The sequence below is a fragment of the Ictalurus furcatus genome, chromosome 5 (assembly GCF_023375685.1).
Source record: "Ictalurus furcatus strain D&B chromosome 5, Billie_1.0, whole genome shotgun sequence".
Lineage (NCBI taxonomy): Eukaryota > Metazoa > Chordata > Actinopteri > Siluriformes > Ictaluridae > Ictalurus > Ictalurus furcatus.
In genome coordinates, this window is record NC_071259.1 from 19,142,198 (window position 1) to 19,161,290 (window position 19,093).

Genomic DNA, 19,093 nt, shown 5'->3' on the forward strand with positions numbered 1-19,093 from the left:
GTTAGCATCTGCTATACGAGTCTAGGCGAATAACATTAGAAAAAGCGGATTAATGCATGTCTGTAATCTGCTTTGCAGTTGATACTACCGTGCTGAAAATTACAATGAGACAAAGAATTCAAGAATACAACAATGCTGTGGTACTGTACGAAGTACAACGTAGCCTAACACTTTGCTCAACTGCTCACTGGGTACAAATCAAAAACCCAAAGGCTATTACAAAGTCATTTTAATACAAACACCAACATTTTGTTGACAGTGGACATAGTTATTCTACTCTGAAGTGGAATTGAAGCGCCAGGGTGATGCTAATCATGCCGAGACCCATGTCAAGATGCCAAAGTGACCATCCATCCATCTTCTATACCGCTTATCCTTCAGGGTCATGGGGAACCTGGCGCCTTTCCCAGGGAGTATGGGGCATAAGGCGGGGTACACCCTGTATGTGGTGCCAGTCCATACACATTCACACCACCATTCATACATTACAGACACCTTGGACATGTCAATCAGCCTACCATGCATGTCTTTGGACTGGGGGAGGAAACTGGTGTACCCGGAGGAAACCCCCACAGCACGGGGAGAACATGCAAACTACGCACACCCAGGGCAACAGCTGGAATCAATCTCCCAACCTTGGAGGTGCGAGGCAAATGCACTAACCACTAAGCCACCGAGCACCCGTTTTTTCATCAGTCCTAATAACAAGAATGCACTGCATCAATCTGGGAGATTTTATGGATCATTCAATCCTATATATAACTGCAAATGAGTAACAAGTGCTTTGCACATTCGTTACTTACAAAGCTTAAAGATGCACACGTGGACACATGCAAATAAACTGTCCCTTTGAACATGACCCTGAGAATACTGCAATTCATTATGCACTGTGCAGATTTAGTCAGATAAATCTAAAAACCTTTTAACACCCTCTCTGATATTGGAAAGAAGCAAATTCCAAATAATAACTAAATAAACACGCAGGTAATTAATGTAGCCAGATAACACTGTATGTAGAAAAACTCTAATCAATAATAAAAAGTCCATTGACTTTGCTGGGACAGATTAAACCTTGGTAGCTCTGAAATACAAGTCATACTCAAACTCTACATGATACACACACACACACACACACTCACACACACACACCTGCACTTCATCTACTGTTTCACATGTTTACACACACATCCGGAAGGCAAAAAGAGTACCTGTTGCACTGCAGGGAGAAAAAAAATGGAATGAGGAAAAAGGTAAGTGCGACGAAACGGAGAAAAACTGCCGCACTGACTGCAGTAAACTCTGATCCGCTCTACTCACCTTCACACTATGCAGTATTGAGTGAACCTTTTTGAAAAGGGAGGGGGTGGATGGATAATGGGTTGAAAAATGACAGACTGAGTGATGGACAGATTAAATATGACCTGGGAAGAATGAGGAAAATGGCATGATGCGATGATGAGAATGACAAAGCATCAAGGCGATCAGATCAGATAATCCATTTTAAAAAAAAAGTGTCCGGCAGAGAGAGAGAGAGGAGATCGAGAGAAAGGGGGGGGGGGACACTTTAACAGAAAGAATAGAAAATCGTGAGGTCGAGAGTTAGATGTGACGTGTGATCCTGCAGCACCCTCCTCATGAAACGCCTGTCACTGCAGTCTAGACTGCCTCTTAAATGAAAGCATCGGCATCAAGAGAAGGCTGACCAATCCTGTTGCACTTCAGGCAGCCAGCACCTCTGACTGGACAGTTCTGCGTGGGAAGAAAGCATGATGGTGGTGACTGAGCCAATGACAGAAGCACTTGGTAAAGGGGGGTTGGGGGGGATGCAAATTTCCAAACCAGGAAAGGTATGTCAGCAACCAAGGACATTCAATGGTGTTTACAGTGCGGACACTGCTACAGTCGCATTACGTCTCTCTTAAGACAAACCAGCACAGAACAATAACTAATAAAAGCATTTGTATCCATTAGGAAATGCATGATCCCTTAAGGGCACAAGAGAGAGGGGTTTTTCACCCCCTTCACAGCACAATGAGCACACATGAGCATTATGAAATAACTCTCACGGCATGACTGATTAATCAGATTAGCACCATGGTGGCATTATTTGTGAGGAATGAAATATGTAAAATAGCAAAGCCAAAAGCAGAGCTGTCCCAAAAAATAGGAACCATTAAACAATTACACAATTGTATCACAATATATGTACCACAGACAACTTCTATCAACAGGCCAATTACATCAGATTGATTACAAATTCATTTGTGTTATGCTAGCACATTCCCCATTTTCTTTCAGCGCTTGGAACAATTGTTCCTTTCACAAGGATGATCTCATTATCATGTGCCCCCTCTTTCACTGCCCACCACTTCAAACCAAAACAACTGTTGCCACATGAGAGACATGAACTGGGATGACTTCCTCTCACCAGGGGATCACACGCCGCTCAAACCAGAGCTGGTGTGTCGGTGCAGTCTCACGCAAGACACATCTATCTAAAATAGCCGAACCTGAGGAAACAAAGAGATCCACTCAGCTGGCACTGGGGTTGCCTCTAGCAATCGCAGTGTTTCTTGTGACACTAGCTGTCAAAGCAGCAATGTTAGCAGCAGTCCATCAGACACTGTCACACTGATTCAGGGTCATATCTTTCACAATGATTCATTGGTTTTGACTCAAAGAGCACAACTGCCCCAAGTGGCTTCGAGAACATTCTGTGAAACTTCTATTCAGAAAGAGTTGTATAGTCACCAGATTATATAGATTTCTTTCAAATCAAATGTATTACCCCGAGATGTCACTTACAAAAGTGTGCCAAATATGGTGTGGGTGGGCTGTCTGACTCAACTACTCCCCTCACATGGTTTTGTCAGCGTTTATAAAAGGCACACCTTGTGATCATCAGCTATCGTGGCTCTGACTTTTCCTCCTGAACGCCTGCCTCTTTCACAGCAGAGGCAGTAACGTGAGAAGACCAACAATTAACATTACTCACCCTAACCCTAGGCAGAAGTGAGCATGGCCCCTGGAACTTCATTTGTTAAAAGAAAAGAAAAAGAAAAAAAAAAGTGCCTTCGCCTTAAACACACAGACAGTTAATCAACCTCGTTGTCAGTACCAATTAAAAACTCCATTTCAGTACGCCCATTTCACAGATATCAGAGTACTTTATAGATTTTAAACAGTCGTTTAAACTGGCATTCAGGTACCTTCCTAAAAAAAAAAAAAATGTGTGGAATATATAGATTAGCAAGCATTTAAAACTTCTCACGTTCCGTAAAAATTTAATTCATAGTTCAAACTTGTCAAATTACATGTTTGCCCCATCAGGACGGTTTGTATTTTTCTTTAAGCAAAACAATTGGAAAAAAGAATTTCAATTTGATCAAATTTATACCATAATTAACTAAATCCAAAATCCTACACGAGGATGGATTTCTGTTTTTCTTCTGTTTGCTCTCAGTGTATTTTTTGCGCAACTTCCCTAGTGACAGATCACGAGTTTGAATCCTAACAATGCCACAGAAATCTATGGGATTCAAAGACACCTATCGGATTCATCTAAGTGAGCAAAATTGGTTGTGCTCACTGGGTGGGAGGGATGGCATACACACTCTCCTCTGCCAATCACAGTGATCCTAGACAGTCACAGGCATTTATGAGCTCATGTATGTGGAAGAGGGTAGACTGCGACACTGCGGATGAGGACGGAGTGTTATGCCGCCCTGTGATGCAGCATGAGCAGCAGTTCGAAAAGAAGACGCTGGCTGGCTTCATGGGTCTCAATGGAGCATGTATTAGCCTTCACCCTCCCCAGTTGGAAGCTGTTGTATGATAGAGGAGAGCTGGTAGGAATTAGCAGGGTGACCAAATTGAGCAGAAAAAGAGGGGAAAGGTTTCTTCTTTATGCCATCTCAGTTTCTCTCATCATTGCTGCATTTTGCTTGATTAGAAATCTAGGTCCAGATCTATGTAAATCTGCTTTGTGACAAAGTCTGTTAAAATAAATCTGATTTGAAATAAATTGCATTGAATTCTCCAAAGTAGTATGAAGGCACATTAGACATATTCAAGAATAAATTCCTTGGTAACTACACAAATGTATTTTGACATCCATGTACACTCTTTGGCGGCTAACGTTTGGAATCTATTCTACTTAATATCCATATATTAATTAACAAAATAAACACAAGATATGCAATGATGCTGGTCCAGCCAAGCCACTACACCAAACTGGCCTTTTCAAACAAGCACACAAGACGTGATACACACCATCAAATATCATTCCACCGAGAACAAAGCTCTAAAGCTAACTTGACTGCATTTGAATCTTCTTTGCTGAAATGTCAAGAAGAATGCATGTCATTTGGGTAAGAACACATCAGGTGAGCTGAACAGCATGACATTGCATAATGCATTTTCATTGAGTCTCCTTTCAAAAATATTCTTTCCTTCAGGGGAAAACAAAGAAGGTCCTTTCTACTCCCTACTGCTCTGTCCTACTTTCAAACTCTGAAAGTGCACCTTGTGAAAGGTAAACAAAAAAAGCACCTAAAAAAAAAAGAATGTTACAAAGAAGAGCTACAACTCTGACAGCAGCAACAGTAGCTACACAACAAAGCAAATAAGGTTTTATAATTCCATGCCAATTACTTATAACCTAGTGACACCACAATTCAAATAATAAGACCAAGGAATTGTGGCCAATCATATAGCCTGGGTAGCCAGTGTTTTAGTCCTCTCAATTTTTAGTCCTTTTAATAGCATTTTATTTTTGTACACTTCCCTTTTGAGAGCCTTGGCTCAGATTACAGAACAATAGAAAACAAAGTTATAACAGTCATCTCCACCCTGTCTCTAAAGGAGGTAAAGCTCAACAACTATGAGTATAGCAATCTTTACGGTTGTTAAAATAAAGTGGTTGAATAGACGATGCATATAATGGTGAAGTTTCCTCTTTAATATATAGCTATATCAGTCTGAAGCAAGAACTCTGGACTGGATAGTCAAAAATAAAGATATTTGCAAACAAAGAGTATGTAGTGATATTTGTATATTATACAGTTCCTTAATAAATCTGGCTGACTTATCAGAGTTGTAAAAAACAAACAAACAAAAAAAAAACACAGCAATAATAAAATAAAATAAAAAATATGGATGGTGATTGCTGTTATAGACAGCAACCATTAAGGGTATGAGGAGCTCACCCATATCAACAAGAAAAAAATAAATATAAGTATTAAAAATAAAATGATTATATTGAGCCTTTTGAGCAGAACTCAGGAGGCAAATGGGACAAGTCAGCTAATTAGGCAAGTTCTTACAGTAAACTGATAGCCCATTGTAAGAGCACTAGAAATTTATGAATTTGGACTTTAACACATGCTTTCATATTGTAAATTCTCAGAACAAGGGATATTAATGTATAATTTTCTAGTTGCTAACCCCAGCAACTAGAAAAAAGTTACCTATTACTATCCTTTGTTCTGAGAATTTACAGTACCTTGATCTTTTCTACCTCTTTTGTAGAACACATCTTTTACCTGGAAGTGTGAATAGTTTAACGGTACATAAATGGACCGTAATTACTGTTTAGAGAAAAGCTTTACAGGTACACTACATGCACTATTCTAAGTAAAAAGACACATATTAAAATGTACAAAAAGGTGCACACTTTATACCTCCCCAGTGACAATGAATGGAAGTGTTTAGTTCCTTTTGTCTGAGAATGAATACAGTAAAAGATTGCATTTTGTTTGCCTGGGGTTAGAAAATTTGTTGACAAAAATAAAATTTTTAGTTAATCAAATTTTAACCACTGTCATTGGAGGTGAGGCTCCACCTCTTTAAGGAGAAAGGAGGAAAAACTTAACAGCGTTGAATTTCAATGTGAAAGGTCACACTACCTCTGTATTAAAAAAATCTTATTCATGTCTTAACAGGTGTCCCTGTCAAATGAGTGGTCACCAGTTCCAGTTAAGCTCGTCACTCTAAACTGAGCCCAGACTATTCGTCATGTCATTCCAAATTAAAGTGTCATGTAGTGCTACAGAAAGAGCTGTGCAATGTGTTAAATAAACACATTTGGCCTGTTTCACATTTTAATAAAAAAACATTCTGTATTTTACAGTATCTGTTAATGGTTGGAGAAGATCATTGTCAGATTTAAACACCGTACCATTAAAACCACTGACAGATGAAGTGAATAAGATTTATTATCTAGTTACAACAGTATCTGTCAAAGGGTGGGAAATATTAGGCAAGTGAACAGTCAGTTCTCAAAGTTGATGCGTGGGAAGCAGAAAAAAAAAAATGGGCAAGAGCTATGATCGGAGTGACTTTGACAAGCGCCAAATTGTGTTGGCTAAACAACTGGGTCAGAGCATGTCCAAAACAACAGCTCTTGTAGGGTTTTCCCAGTATGCAGTGGTCAGTACCTTCCAAAAGTGGTCCAAGGAAGGAAAACTAGTGAACCAGCAACAGGGTCATGGGCGTCCGATGCTCCCTGACGTGCTTGGGGAGCGAAGGCTAGCCCATCTGGTTCAATCCCACAGAAGGGCTACTGTAACAAATTGCTGAAAAAGTTAATGCTGGCTATAACAGAAAGGTGTCAGAACACACAGTGCATCGCAGCTTGCTGTGTATAGGGCCGAATAGCCACAGACCGGTCAGAATGCCCATGCTGACCCCTGTCTACCGCCAGAAGCGCCTACAATGGGCACATGAACATCAGAACTGAAAAAGTGGCCTGGTCTGATGACTCACGTTTTCTTTTATGTGGATGGCCAGATGCATGTGCGTTGCTTACCTGGGTATGGGAAGAAGGCAAGCCAGGGGAGGCAGTGTGATGCTCTGGGCAATGTTCTACTGGGAAACCTTGGGTTCTGGCATTCATGTGGATGTTACTTTGACACGTAACACATACCTAGACATTGTTGCAGACTAAGTACACCTCTAGGAATTCCCTAATGGCAGTGGCCTCTTTCAGCAGGATAATGCACCCTGCCAAACTACAAAAATTGTTCAAGGATGGTTTGAGGAACATGACAAAGAGTTCAAGTTGTTGACTTGACCTCCAAATTCCCTAGATCTCATCTGTGGGATGTACTGGACAAACAAGTCCGATCCATGGGGCCCCCACCTCGCAACTTACAGGACTTAAAGGATCTGCTGCTAAGCTCTTGGGGCCAGATACCACAGCACACCTTCAGAGGTCTTGTGGAGTCCATCCCTCAAGGGGTCAGAGCTGTTTTGGCAGCAGAAGAGGGACCTACTCAATATTAGGCATGTGGTTTTAATGTTATGGCAGATCAGTGTGTGTGTGTGTGTGTGTGTGTGTGTGTGTGTGTATATATATATATATATATATAATATATATATATATATATATATATATATATATATATATATATATATATATATATATATACACACACACACACACACACACACACACACACACACACACACACAACACCTGACCGAACCACGAGATGAGTGCTGACTGGCGTACAAACTTCAGTGAAACAGCAGAGATCGAAAAGGGTTAGTCACAGACTGGAATGGAAAGTCACAATAAGCTACACAACCCACTGCATACTCCATCAAACATCTTTGCGTCATGAGCCTACAATATGTTTTTTTTCCCTTTGGCTAAAATGCACCACCCACAAACCTCACATTTGGCAAAATGTCAGCAGTATGACAGATTCAGCTTTTAACATAATATGAATGAGACAGACAGTTCTGTCTCACTACTCAAGTTAGAGATCAGGAATTAATCTGATTTTCACAGTATTCACCAGCACCATCATAACGGTCAAAGAGAGCACTTAAAGTTATTAAATATCATATTATCAAATTTCTGCTTAAGGGAAACCAAAGCTAAACATATAAAGCGTGCATCATTATTATAACTACATAATTGGGATGCAAGATGAAAAAACTGAGGCTGACATTTTCCTTAGGGCAACAACTTTACTTTCTGAACCCAGAGAATCTCCATGACCACTCATTATCTTAAATGAAGTGAGGTAAAGTCTATATAGGGAAGTGAGTTAGTCACTTCCTGACTTCAACCTGAACATCATTCTTCACTATAGGGTGTATTGAATTTCTCTGCAGTGTAGCACTATATTCGTATCCGTGTATCTGCTCAAAGCAGCCAAATTGACATTGTTTTAATGTGCTTAAATCCACAGAAATCTATGTTGGGGGATTTTGCAAATTTTTTCCCCCAGACTTAGCCACTGATGGAATCCGTTCACTCCCATGCCATCTATCCACACGTCTCACCAAAGCAACACCAACACACGCAGTGTGCAATGGAACATCAGATCCAGAATGCCAGTGAGGGTGGAGGGTTTTGATACACACAAGCACTTACCCACCTGACTTCAGCTGAATTGAACCGTCTACGATCCCAACTGCCCCCGTCCCAACTTTTTTGAGACATGTTGCGGCCATCAAATTCAAAATGACCTTTTTTATTTGCAATGGTACGTTTCCTCAGTTCAAACATTTGTACTGTTTTCTATGTTCTATTGTGAATAACATGGGTTTATGAGATTTGCAAATCATTGCATTCTGTTTTTATTTACATTTTACACAGTGTCCAAACTTTTTTGGAATTGGGTTGTACAAATGTCTACGTTGCTTAAATTAATTGAATTAGCTAGTTGTGCAAGACTAAAGTTGAATCAAAAGTCTGCTGTTTTTACAGGACATACTATATAATGGTAATTGACTACATTTGCATTTGTTGGGAAAGACAGAAATAACAACAGGTTAACAAAATGGTGGTAAACATTACAATAGCCTATTATCCTGTGGAAAAGAGTTTCTTTTCTACCATCTCCAGCCAAAACCAGAACAAAGCCAGGTATTGGCCAGGTTTTACATTTCAAACAATAAAACATAGACAATATTTAAAATGACTTAGAGAAGTGACACTTCTAGGTAAGTTACAGAGTTCCTAGCACAGGTACATTCTACCTAATTGGTATGGTCATACCACTACTACTACTACTACTACTACTACTAGCAATAATCAAGCACAACTTGTGCAATCACAAGCCCTACACCAAGCATATATTACAAAAGGTCAATGCAAGCAGTTTGCATTCACATGAGAAATACTTAGTATGCATGAAATTTTTATTGGTACAGCCATGCATACATCATGAAGACACTTCCACGGCTGTAATTTATATAAAGATTGTTTATCCTATGTGAATCGATCAGAATTACTATACACGTCCTTTGGCAACATTACCCAACAGACATATGTCCAGAAAACTCGTCCCGTCTGATTAGTACAGTAATTATGTTGGATAATATATTACAGAAAAACCTCCTACGTGAAATAATTACCTTGCAAGCAGCAAAGCAAGTTTGGAATCAGTTTTCAAAGCCCTCAAATCTTTTCAGCAATGAACATTATGTTCAGTCTTGTCCACATTCTCGCTTGGGCAATTCCTTTCTTGACTCTTTTTTTCCCCCCTCCCTGTGTGTTCTTCATTTTATGTTAGCTACAGTGGAACTGGAACATTTGGCAAACAAACATTTTCTACCATTTCTTCCATATGATACATTAATATCTCTACCATAATCCATGGCTTGTCCTCTACTTTGTCAAGTCTGTCTTTCACTTCCTGTTCATTCATAGCTTATGATTGTATGTCCTGCCCATTCAATTCATAGGCAGTTTAGCCAAATTGTTCTGAATCTTTGGTTTCAGAGAAGTTCAGATTTTAATTCTGTCTCAATTCATATCATTATGGATTTACACTGTTAAAAAAAGCTCACTTTTAAGAGGCTCTATAGCTCAATATATTTGCCAGATACAGTGCTATCGGGGTGTTATCTTCCCTAGTGGCAACGTGACCCGTGGGCACTGGAAATAGTCCTGTCACAGGCTATCCAGAGGAAAGCCCAGCCAGCTGTCCATGCACATACTCACCTCTTGACTGTAATTCATAGACTCTGCCAAGAACACACACACTCTCAGCAAAAAATACACTCGCACACCACACACTGCACCTCTTGAGCCCACCTATCACCTTTGCTCTAATCAAATTCCAAGGAGCAATTTGATATTTTTGGATGAGCACTTGGTTGCCTCATCATGGTGATTGTGCTATACAGAGACTAAAAGTGTGCTTGAGGATTTCAAGCATTAGCTAGAGGTTTACAGAAAATATACATGCACATGCCACCTGTCATCACAAGAGCAGGTGCCGATTATTGCCTAACCAAACACTGTGGTATCAAAACTTAAACAATGCATGCATTTGTAATAAACCTAAAGTAAACAACTATATGTTTATATGCTTTGGGCCATAGCCTCATCACACAGCACAATCATACCAAATAATGGTTGTCTTTAAACAGAATTTCACTGTGGTTCTGCGGTTGTCCAACAAGTTCTAAAGCAGGTTTTTTTTGTAGTATTGTATATTATGAGCAAATGCTCTTGCTGATCCATTATTGTTCCACACGAAAGGATGTTCACCAAAGTGTATCTATTACCATACATACAAATGTCATTAGTTATATGTAAACTTTCTCAGCTATATGACTCATGCTGAAATAAATATAATAGTATTACTATGATCTTATATTTTGATCAAAAGTGAAATCTCATCTTATACTCAGCAACAAATGGTTTTTGGTTTATGGTACATTAGGATTTACCCTATAACCACTAACTATCCAGTCATATTGCTCTTCAGCATCACCAGATGGCCTTAAAGTACAACAGTCACACAGAAAATAGACATGACATAATCATGATATTACAGTATAACACATAAGTTGTTACATGCGGGCCAATAGTAGTTTGAATTATTCCTGTAGAGGGTCTCGTCACGCAAGCACTCACGCCACATGAAGACTTCCCATGCTCTCTCACTGTTGAAGGAAACAAATCAATTCACACACAACAACCAAGCTATTAAGATGACTATAAACGCTTGACATCTAATCTAGTAAGATCAATGTCACCGCCCTGGTATGAGAACATGACAGATACTCCTTAACAACAAGGCTGCACAGGGTCATCCCATAGTTAAAACACGGTCAGAACAGTAAACATACATTCACAAGAACCAGAGTGATGCATACAATATTATACTTCATTTACCATATACTGTAAATAGTCTGAATTAGTACTGCAGCTGTAATAACCACCAAAATATTTCCAAAAAAAAAATTACAATTTAAAAGGAGCAGTTAATTGGTAAACTACAACAACATTGGAATAATTCGACATAATCTTAGCTGTCTAATTCACGATATAGTGACATCCCTTTTTTTTAGCCTACATTAATTCATTCGGTTAATGTCACAGCCTTTGCTAGCTTTTCTGTTAGCGTCACAGCCTTTGCTATGTTACTTCAGATCACTTGTCTAATTTTAGCCACCCACATTATTCTGAGCTTACAAGCACAGTTAGCTGCAGTTATCACATACAATATATGAAGGTAATTCATCCAAAATAATAGTTAGTTAATTAATAAGGTATCAGCTAATTATGGATGTAAAGGCAGCCACTGATCCAAGCAGTTACAATGCTACTGATCACATTACCACTCCATGAGGAACATTGTTATGCAGGTGTCTCATTAAATTCCCTTTAACCCAGTTCGAAGATATACTTTCCTTTTAGTTCTGGTGTTCTATATATCCTTCCCAGGTTATTTATTTAGTTTTGGTTGCCTGTCCATCGGTAGTCTCACAGTGCCTAGTGTGGATAATATCTATTTGGATAATACACATTTGGAGACAGTCTTTGCAACACACTTGCTGCAAAAATGATCACAACACTACGTCCACAGGCTTTCCCTCGAAATCCATTTGGGATTTGAATTAGGGGGGAAGAAATGTAAGATCAAGCTAAATAGGGATAAGAAAATGCTACTGTGGGTAAAAAAATTATTTGAAAAAAATAATTTACTGTTTAAAACTGATTAAAATCATTACACTGCTGACCTCTTAAATTCACCAGCAAAAAAATATAAATAAATAAATAAAAATAATCAGAGAAGCAATTCTAGCCAGCAACATTAATCAGGACAATTCTGTGACTAGTGTGTTTGATCAATCGACCATGTGCAGTATTTTCATTTTCAGCCATATGTTGATTTGCATAGTACTAGGGCAATAAAAGCACATTTAAATTCAGATTCAAATTCAACTATTAATTCAACATGGGTAGATAAATATGACACTTCACCTGGCAATGGAAAATATCCACCAGGATGATTATATCTCATTTGCAGAGCTAAGCCATGGCACGGTTTCGAGGAGAAAGGGGTTATTAATGGCAACTTTTCAGCTAATTTGGCTTACATACATGGTTGTGTATGCTTGTTTTCGGTCAATGCCATTCTTACTTCTTTCTGAAATTATAAGGCATTGGTTTAGCTTAGAAATATTATCATATATATATATATAAAGAAGAGTCCATTGCCTAGTACATCCAAAAGTAAAATTTCTCACTAGTGGCTTCTCTTTAGAGATCATGTCTGGTCCTGTGAGAGTAGTCCATCACTAGAAAGTAATTAAGCCCTATATTCTCAGCCTTTTAAGGCATTTTTCTATGTTTAGAGTCATTGAGTCATTTTAACCAGAACATTTGTGGTTAGTAAATTAATCATTATGGCCGCTCATAAATTTTTTTTTTTTTTTTTGCTCACAAAATGCTTCTATAAACTGCATTTCCTCTGATGTTATTGTCCTTGACAAAAGTATACATTTGGACTGTATTTACCAGAGCACTCATCAATGAACTACCAGACTTACAGTGCAGCAAAAGATCGGTGGGGAAAATGGGCAGATTGCGGGAAAGAGACTGTGGGAAAGCCACATTGACAGAAAAGTGTTGTCAGGGATACACACAAGGCCTTGGTGAGACCACTGGTATTCAGAGCATAGCCAGAGTATTATGGAAAGCGCAGGGGCCTGAGTGACGGGTCTGTGGGTGATGACTCACAATCCATATTATGGAAAACCTTGTCTCATCCTATATTAGAAGTATAACTCATTTTTGGATTGGTCCAAACTTTATACACAAGAGAGAAGCAGCTGTGCAAAGGCTTTAATTAACATAAACTCCCTACAGCAGAATCACGCCAATTCTGGCCAACCGAATCCTGCTTGTACTTGTGACTGGATAAGTTCTGACTCTTACACCTGTGCCAAGACATATCCCAGTTCTTATTTGAGCACAGCCCTGCCATATAAACAGTAGCTGAATAACATGTATAGACCCTGCTACAGGTATGTAAGTGCTAGTACTCATTTCCACGAGGGATTCTTTTGTGTGGAGTGCAAATGAGATGGTCAAGCTCTGACACGTTGGGTTTAAGTAGAAGGCAAATATTATATTTGTTCATTTATTCTACAACCTGCTGCTCGTCTGTGAGAATTAAAACAGAGGAAGACATTTGCCAATCTCTCGCACAGGTCTAAACCAGCCAGCTGTAGCATGTATCCTGCATTCTTCATATAGTAAGCCTTTCTGTTAGGAAGATATCATTTCACTCAGTAGCATGGGAAAGAGTATCGACGCGTTTATTTAAACGCAAACTTCCGGTCAACAAACAAACAAAAAACCCCCGCTGTCTTGTCTATCTCAGAAGATGATCCAAGCTATAGCGTTTACGATGTGCGACAGTCGCGCGCGCGGTTCTATAAACTATAAACTGAGAAGAAAAGGAGCCATGTTTTGTTCAAACCGCTTTAAGGGCACTGTAAGCGACGCAGGTCTTAACTGCTCAGTGTCTCGGTTAATAATATCGTTATCAGACTATAAACATCAACAGTGTGTCCACGCGCTTCCCGTAACGTGGACTGAGCAGTCAATTCTCACTTCCAGACCATTTATACGAAAATATCTCGCCCGGTCCGTGTAACCCAGTTCAGTCCTGCTCCATCCGATTCCCGTGCAATCTCAGTGACGACAATACTGTCAAATACAATCCGGGTAAAATAATAATAATAATAATAATAATAATAATAATAATAATAATAATAATAATAACCCCACGGACTACTTGAACACACTCGTGCTCACGTTGTTCTGCTGTTTCTAAGCACGCAGTCTTTTCCCCAAAGACAGGACTGATATTATAAAGCATTGTCATACCAAGAGGCTTCGTTACTTCTTAAACATGTGCTGAATTTCAATACGGTCTGGGTTATTTAAACATCGACGACTTAACGACATCCAAATCGGCTCTTACTTACCTAGAAATGAGACGGTAGTCCAAAATGATTCGCTAAGCTAGAAATCTGAGGGAGAAAAGGTCAGGTTTTCTGTAGCAGCTACCCGCTGAGATTCCAGCAGGCTTCTTTAACACACTGCTCAGTCAAGCAACCATGTTGTGCTGACTGGAGCTGCGGGTTCACATCCGGGCGCTTATGGAGCTGGAGGAGAGGAGGAGGAGGAGAGAGGGAGAGAGGAGGAGAGAGAGAGAGGAGGAGAGAGGGCTGAGCTCAAATAGAAAAATACACTGGGAACGGAAGACGGAATCGCTGTAAAAATGTAACCATCTTGTTATGGGAGAATGTCCCTGAAACACCTTGAGCTTTTTTTTTGTACTATTATTGTGGGTTTGTTTTATTGTCTTTGTTCATCTTTTCAGAACGCCTTTGCTTGTGCTTCTTGTTATATGTAACCTATACCATGTATATAGACCATGCATCCTGGTTTTTTTCTTTCTTTCTGTGATTGCATTATTTCCTGTTTAAACCAAGGTCTTTATTGTCAACACGTGCGCTGTATCAGTATGGAGCCACTTGGGATGCACCGAAGTACGCGCTATTGCGCTAACGTTACATAACACGTGATATTTATGGGCAGAGTTCACGTGCGAACCGAAAGACGCGCGTTAGCGTATACATATCACTCAATACAGCAGCTTCCGATTGACTGTGACTCACATGGAGATACTATCTGACAGCATGGGATGAGTCAGTGCGAAGTAATGCGTTGTGGTTTTTGTGGCAGACATTTAAAAGATCTCTAAAAACCAACGGGTTTTTTTTTTTGGAAGACAGCTATATAAAATATAACTGATCCACATCCACATTTCCACATTGTGTAACACTTTCCCACGTACTGTGCTCATTAGAAGCATTAGGGATTAACTGAAGTCTTGCTGGTCTGTCAGGTCAGCATGACCTTCACTGAGTTTCTAACCCACTGGTAAGATTTTTAAGGGAAATAAATCATTTTTGTTTCATCATTCTTTGTCAGTGTACTCTGTACATTTTTAAGAGTGCAGTTAATCATGATTCTACTGTCTAACATGAACAGTGATGGAAAGGGTACAAAACACACTTGAGTAAACGTGTTACTACTGTACTAATAATTCACTTGAGTAGTGATCAAGAAAATTAATCAAGTATGGGTGAATAAGTAATGTGATGAAAAAATAACTGAGCAATTACTTTATAATTTATGTTTTTTTTATATGTCTACAATTGACAAATAAATAAACTAACTAATTCAAGTGAGCAACGCTGAACTGAACACCACTTGTTAGTGAAACAACCACTTGTTTCACTAGCTTGTTAGGTTCATTAGATAGCTCATGTTAATTCATACACTTCTACTGTAGCTACACAGTCAGCTGTGTTACCTATAGACTCTTGCAGCAGTTATATATATTTTAAACAATGGGCAATCTTAAGTTTAATACAGAGTTTTCATTCTGTAAAACATCAAAAGGTCTGGCTAGCTAGTTTAGCTCACTCCTTAGGGGAGAGTGGGGCACAACCTAACGCTTTTTGTTTTCACAAGTTTGTGGAAAAGTACTTAGGGTTTAAAGCATTTTTCTTTTTTCACATTAATTTTTACAAATGTCTGGTACAAATATGTGGTGTTGTTTCCTGAATAAATTATATACATTTTTCATTTATTTAACCAGAAAGAAGAGAAGTGAACTGTGAGAATGTGTAACATGTGAGGGGTACGTTGTAACATGACCATATGACAGCTTAAAAACCCCCTCTAACAATTTAATCTGATTTAATTAAAAAACACAAGATAAACTATGATATTATGTCAGTAAAACATTTATTAATTTATGAAATCAAAGTCATATGAAATAATGTCAAATTACATACAACAAATTTTAATGCTTGACAATGAGCACAGAACAAAGCCAACATAATGAAGACAAAGAGATAACACATACACAGGTACACCCCTGTCTGTCTTGGTTTGTTTCTCATGCTGCAGTAAATAAAACCATAAAAGTGTACTGTGAAAATTTGCATAGCTAACTGCACAGAATAGTATAGTTTCTTGTAATAGTGGGGCAAGTTTTAACACAGCGTTACAATGTGACCCCTGTGCGCAACTGAGATTCGGCCCTTTATATTCAATTCAGCAGGTTATATAAGCATTTAGAGACTATGTAGGATTGTAACTGAGAGATTAAAGATTAAAATGATACTACATTTGCCTCATTTTGCATTAACACTAAACACAGAGCTGAAAATTAACGTCTTTGTGAAATTCGACTTCCGCTATGGTAAAATGATCTTCCCTTGATATCTTCCAAAGTCGTTTGAGCTTGGGTGCGATTTGTTTTTTACACAGTGCTGGTATGGCAACCAATAAAGACAGGAAGGTTCGCCATACCAGTGGAATCTACTAAATAAAACCTGTTAGAACGTGCCCCGTGTTAGGTTGTGCCCCGCTCTCCCCTACAAATGTGTTTCCACAGGTTGGATGATGTTTATTATTTAACATTTTGTAATATTTTAATATTTTGCATATATATATATATATATATATATATATATATATATATATATATATATATATATATATATATATATAAAAACATTTAGATGTAATCTTAAAATATTCCTGTCAAACTTTATATGCATACATTAGTACACATACAGTATTTACCTTTACACAGGGGAGTCAATTCTGGAAAGAATGCACCTCTAAATATATTTGTTGTTTAATAGATAGACATATTTCCTGCTGCTGCTATTTCCAACAGCATTGCTGGTAATAGCATGCTGATTACCAAGCAGCATAACAGTTTATCATTGTTTATACTTGTTCTATGTTTTCGCTAGATAATAATAATAATAATAGCAATAATACTACTATTAATAATAATGCACCCTAAACAGTACATCGCATTAATTAAAATAAATCAGGAAACGGATTTAAACTCAAAACTAACACCATTATAATAGCTATAAATATTTTATTTACTTTTGTTCCGGACTGCCAGATATCAATATCAAGGTCATCTCCTTGAGACCATGATCACATGTCTATAAAAGGTCCCCACTATATACTATATTTTGTTAATGTGCACTGCAGGTGATGTTATTTTTAGTATTTAACATATTACTATTTTTGCCATGGTTGACTACTGAACAGACACGTGGCCTATTGTTTGTGTTGGCATCTAGCAATGCGTCCATAAATTCATAAATGAGTTTTGCCAACTTTCCCAAACTGTTTTCAGGGCAGGATGGCAAGGTGTTTGTTCTGACAATCCCCAATGAAGTTAGATGATGGACATGATCAGTGCCCAAATTGTTTAGGACCAGAAAAGAAATTGGCAGATGACTCAGCTGATGGTTCTCATGGAAGACAAACATTGCATTAAAATACTGCAATGAAGTATAGAGCTTGGGTAAGCTTAGTGCAGCTACCTCACATGCACAGACAGATCTTGATGTGCTTTCAGTGGCTTTGCCTCTTTTTCTAAACTTGAGGCCCACTTTGGTGGAGAGTGCTGGTACCCCAACTTTGGAGCAGTCTGAAAATAAAGTATAATGCAGTACCATAATGTCACGTAATCCACTTAATGAAGGTTAGGACAGATGCAAGTGCAGATAAAAGTTTATTTAGAGAGAGACAGGCAGACAAATCCAAAACAGGAGACAATGGCGAGGTCAAGAAACAAGCAATGGGTCCGGCAATTGGCAAACAGGCATAAACTGGGCAAGGCTAGAATCAAGAACGAGAAACAAGGTCAAAGACCATGAAACTAAACGAGGAACAGGGTACTAACGCTTGGTACGGTGATAACACTCAATACCGCACGAAGTGCAAAGAGACACGAGGGGTTTAAATGACAAACGTAATCAGGGGTGAAAAACAAGACAGCTGAAAACAATGATGGCACACATACGGGAAACAACCAATGACAATACGGGGCGGAGACAGGACATAAACCATAACAAAGCACGAGTCCAAAGCAAACAAAGTCAAGGTCACTGAAGACCCAAAAGCATGCGTTCTCTAAGAGCTTGCGAATCAGTCTCACGCTTCTAGCTCACACAACGAACTCGCGAAACGAGCTGCCGCTTCGGGTTTCCAAGCACGCTGCAATACAGCAGTGCTAGCTCAAGGTGCAATCGTGACAGAACGACCCCCCATGGTGGTCCTGGTCCACTGGGCAAAATGTCTTCAGCTGAACCAGAAGATTGTGCTGTATCCTCAGCTGAGCAGGAAAGCGGAGCATCATCCTCCATTGACTCTGCAGGCTGAACTTTGTTGGCGGTTCAATTCAATTCAATTTTATTTATATAGTGCTTTTTTTCAAGATATTGTCTCAAAGCAGCTTTACAGAAATATATAAACACGGTAGCATTTTATCATCAATGTGAGATGTCACTGGGAGCCAATGCAGTGTTGATAAGATCGGGGTGATGTGGTGGTATCTTCTGGTTCTAGTTAGGACTCTAGCAGCTGCATTCTGGACTAACTGGAGTTTGTTTATGCACCTACTGGAACATCCAGACAGTAAGGCATTACGGTAATCTAGTCTAGAGGTGACGAAAGCATGAACTAATATTTCTGCATCATGTAGTGACAATATATTTCTTATCTTAGAAATATTTCTGAGATGAAAGAAGGTTATCCTAGTAATATTATCTACATGAGCATCAAATGATAGACTGGAGTCAATAATTACTCCAAGGTCTTTTACTGCTGTACATGATGAAACAGAAAGTCCATCCAGAGTTACTATGAGATCAGAAAGCTTACTTCTAGCTACATGTGGTCCTAATACAAGTACTTCTGCGTTATCAGAATTAAGTA

The 19,093-nt window shown here is 38.8% G+C and overlaps 1 protein-coding gene across 2 annotated transcripts in view; it reads right to left on the reverse strand.

The window, feature by feature from the left end:
* slc20a2 (solute carrier family 20 member 2) overlaps nucleotides 1-14,570 on the reverse strand; it is a 36,264-nt gene extending 21,694 nt beyond the window's left edge. Inside the window, exon 1 of one of the 2 annotated variants that reach the window (XM_053625039.1) lies at nucleotides 14,251-14,569. The gene's annotated coding sequence lies outside the window, so the exon portion shown is untranslated. Of the gene's footprint in view, nucleotides 1-14,250 lie in introns of both variants that reach the window. The other variant, XM_053625040.1, reaches the window with a different exon arrangement.
* Nucleotides 14,571-19,093: the final 4,523 nt, after the last annotated feature.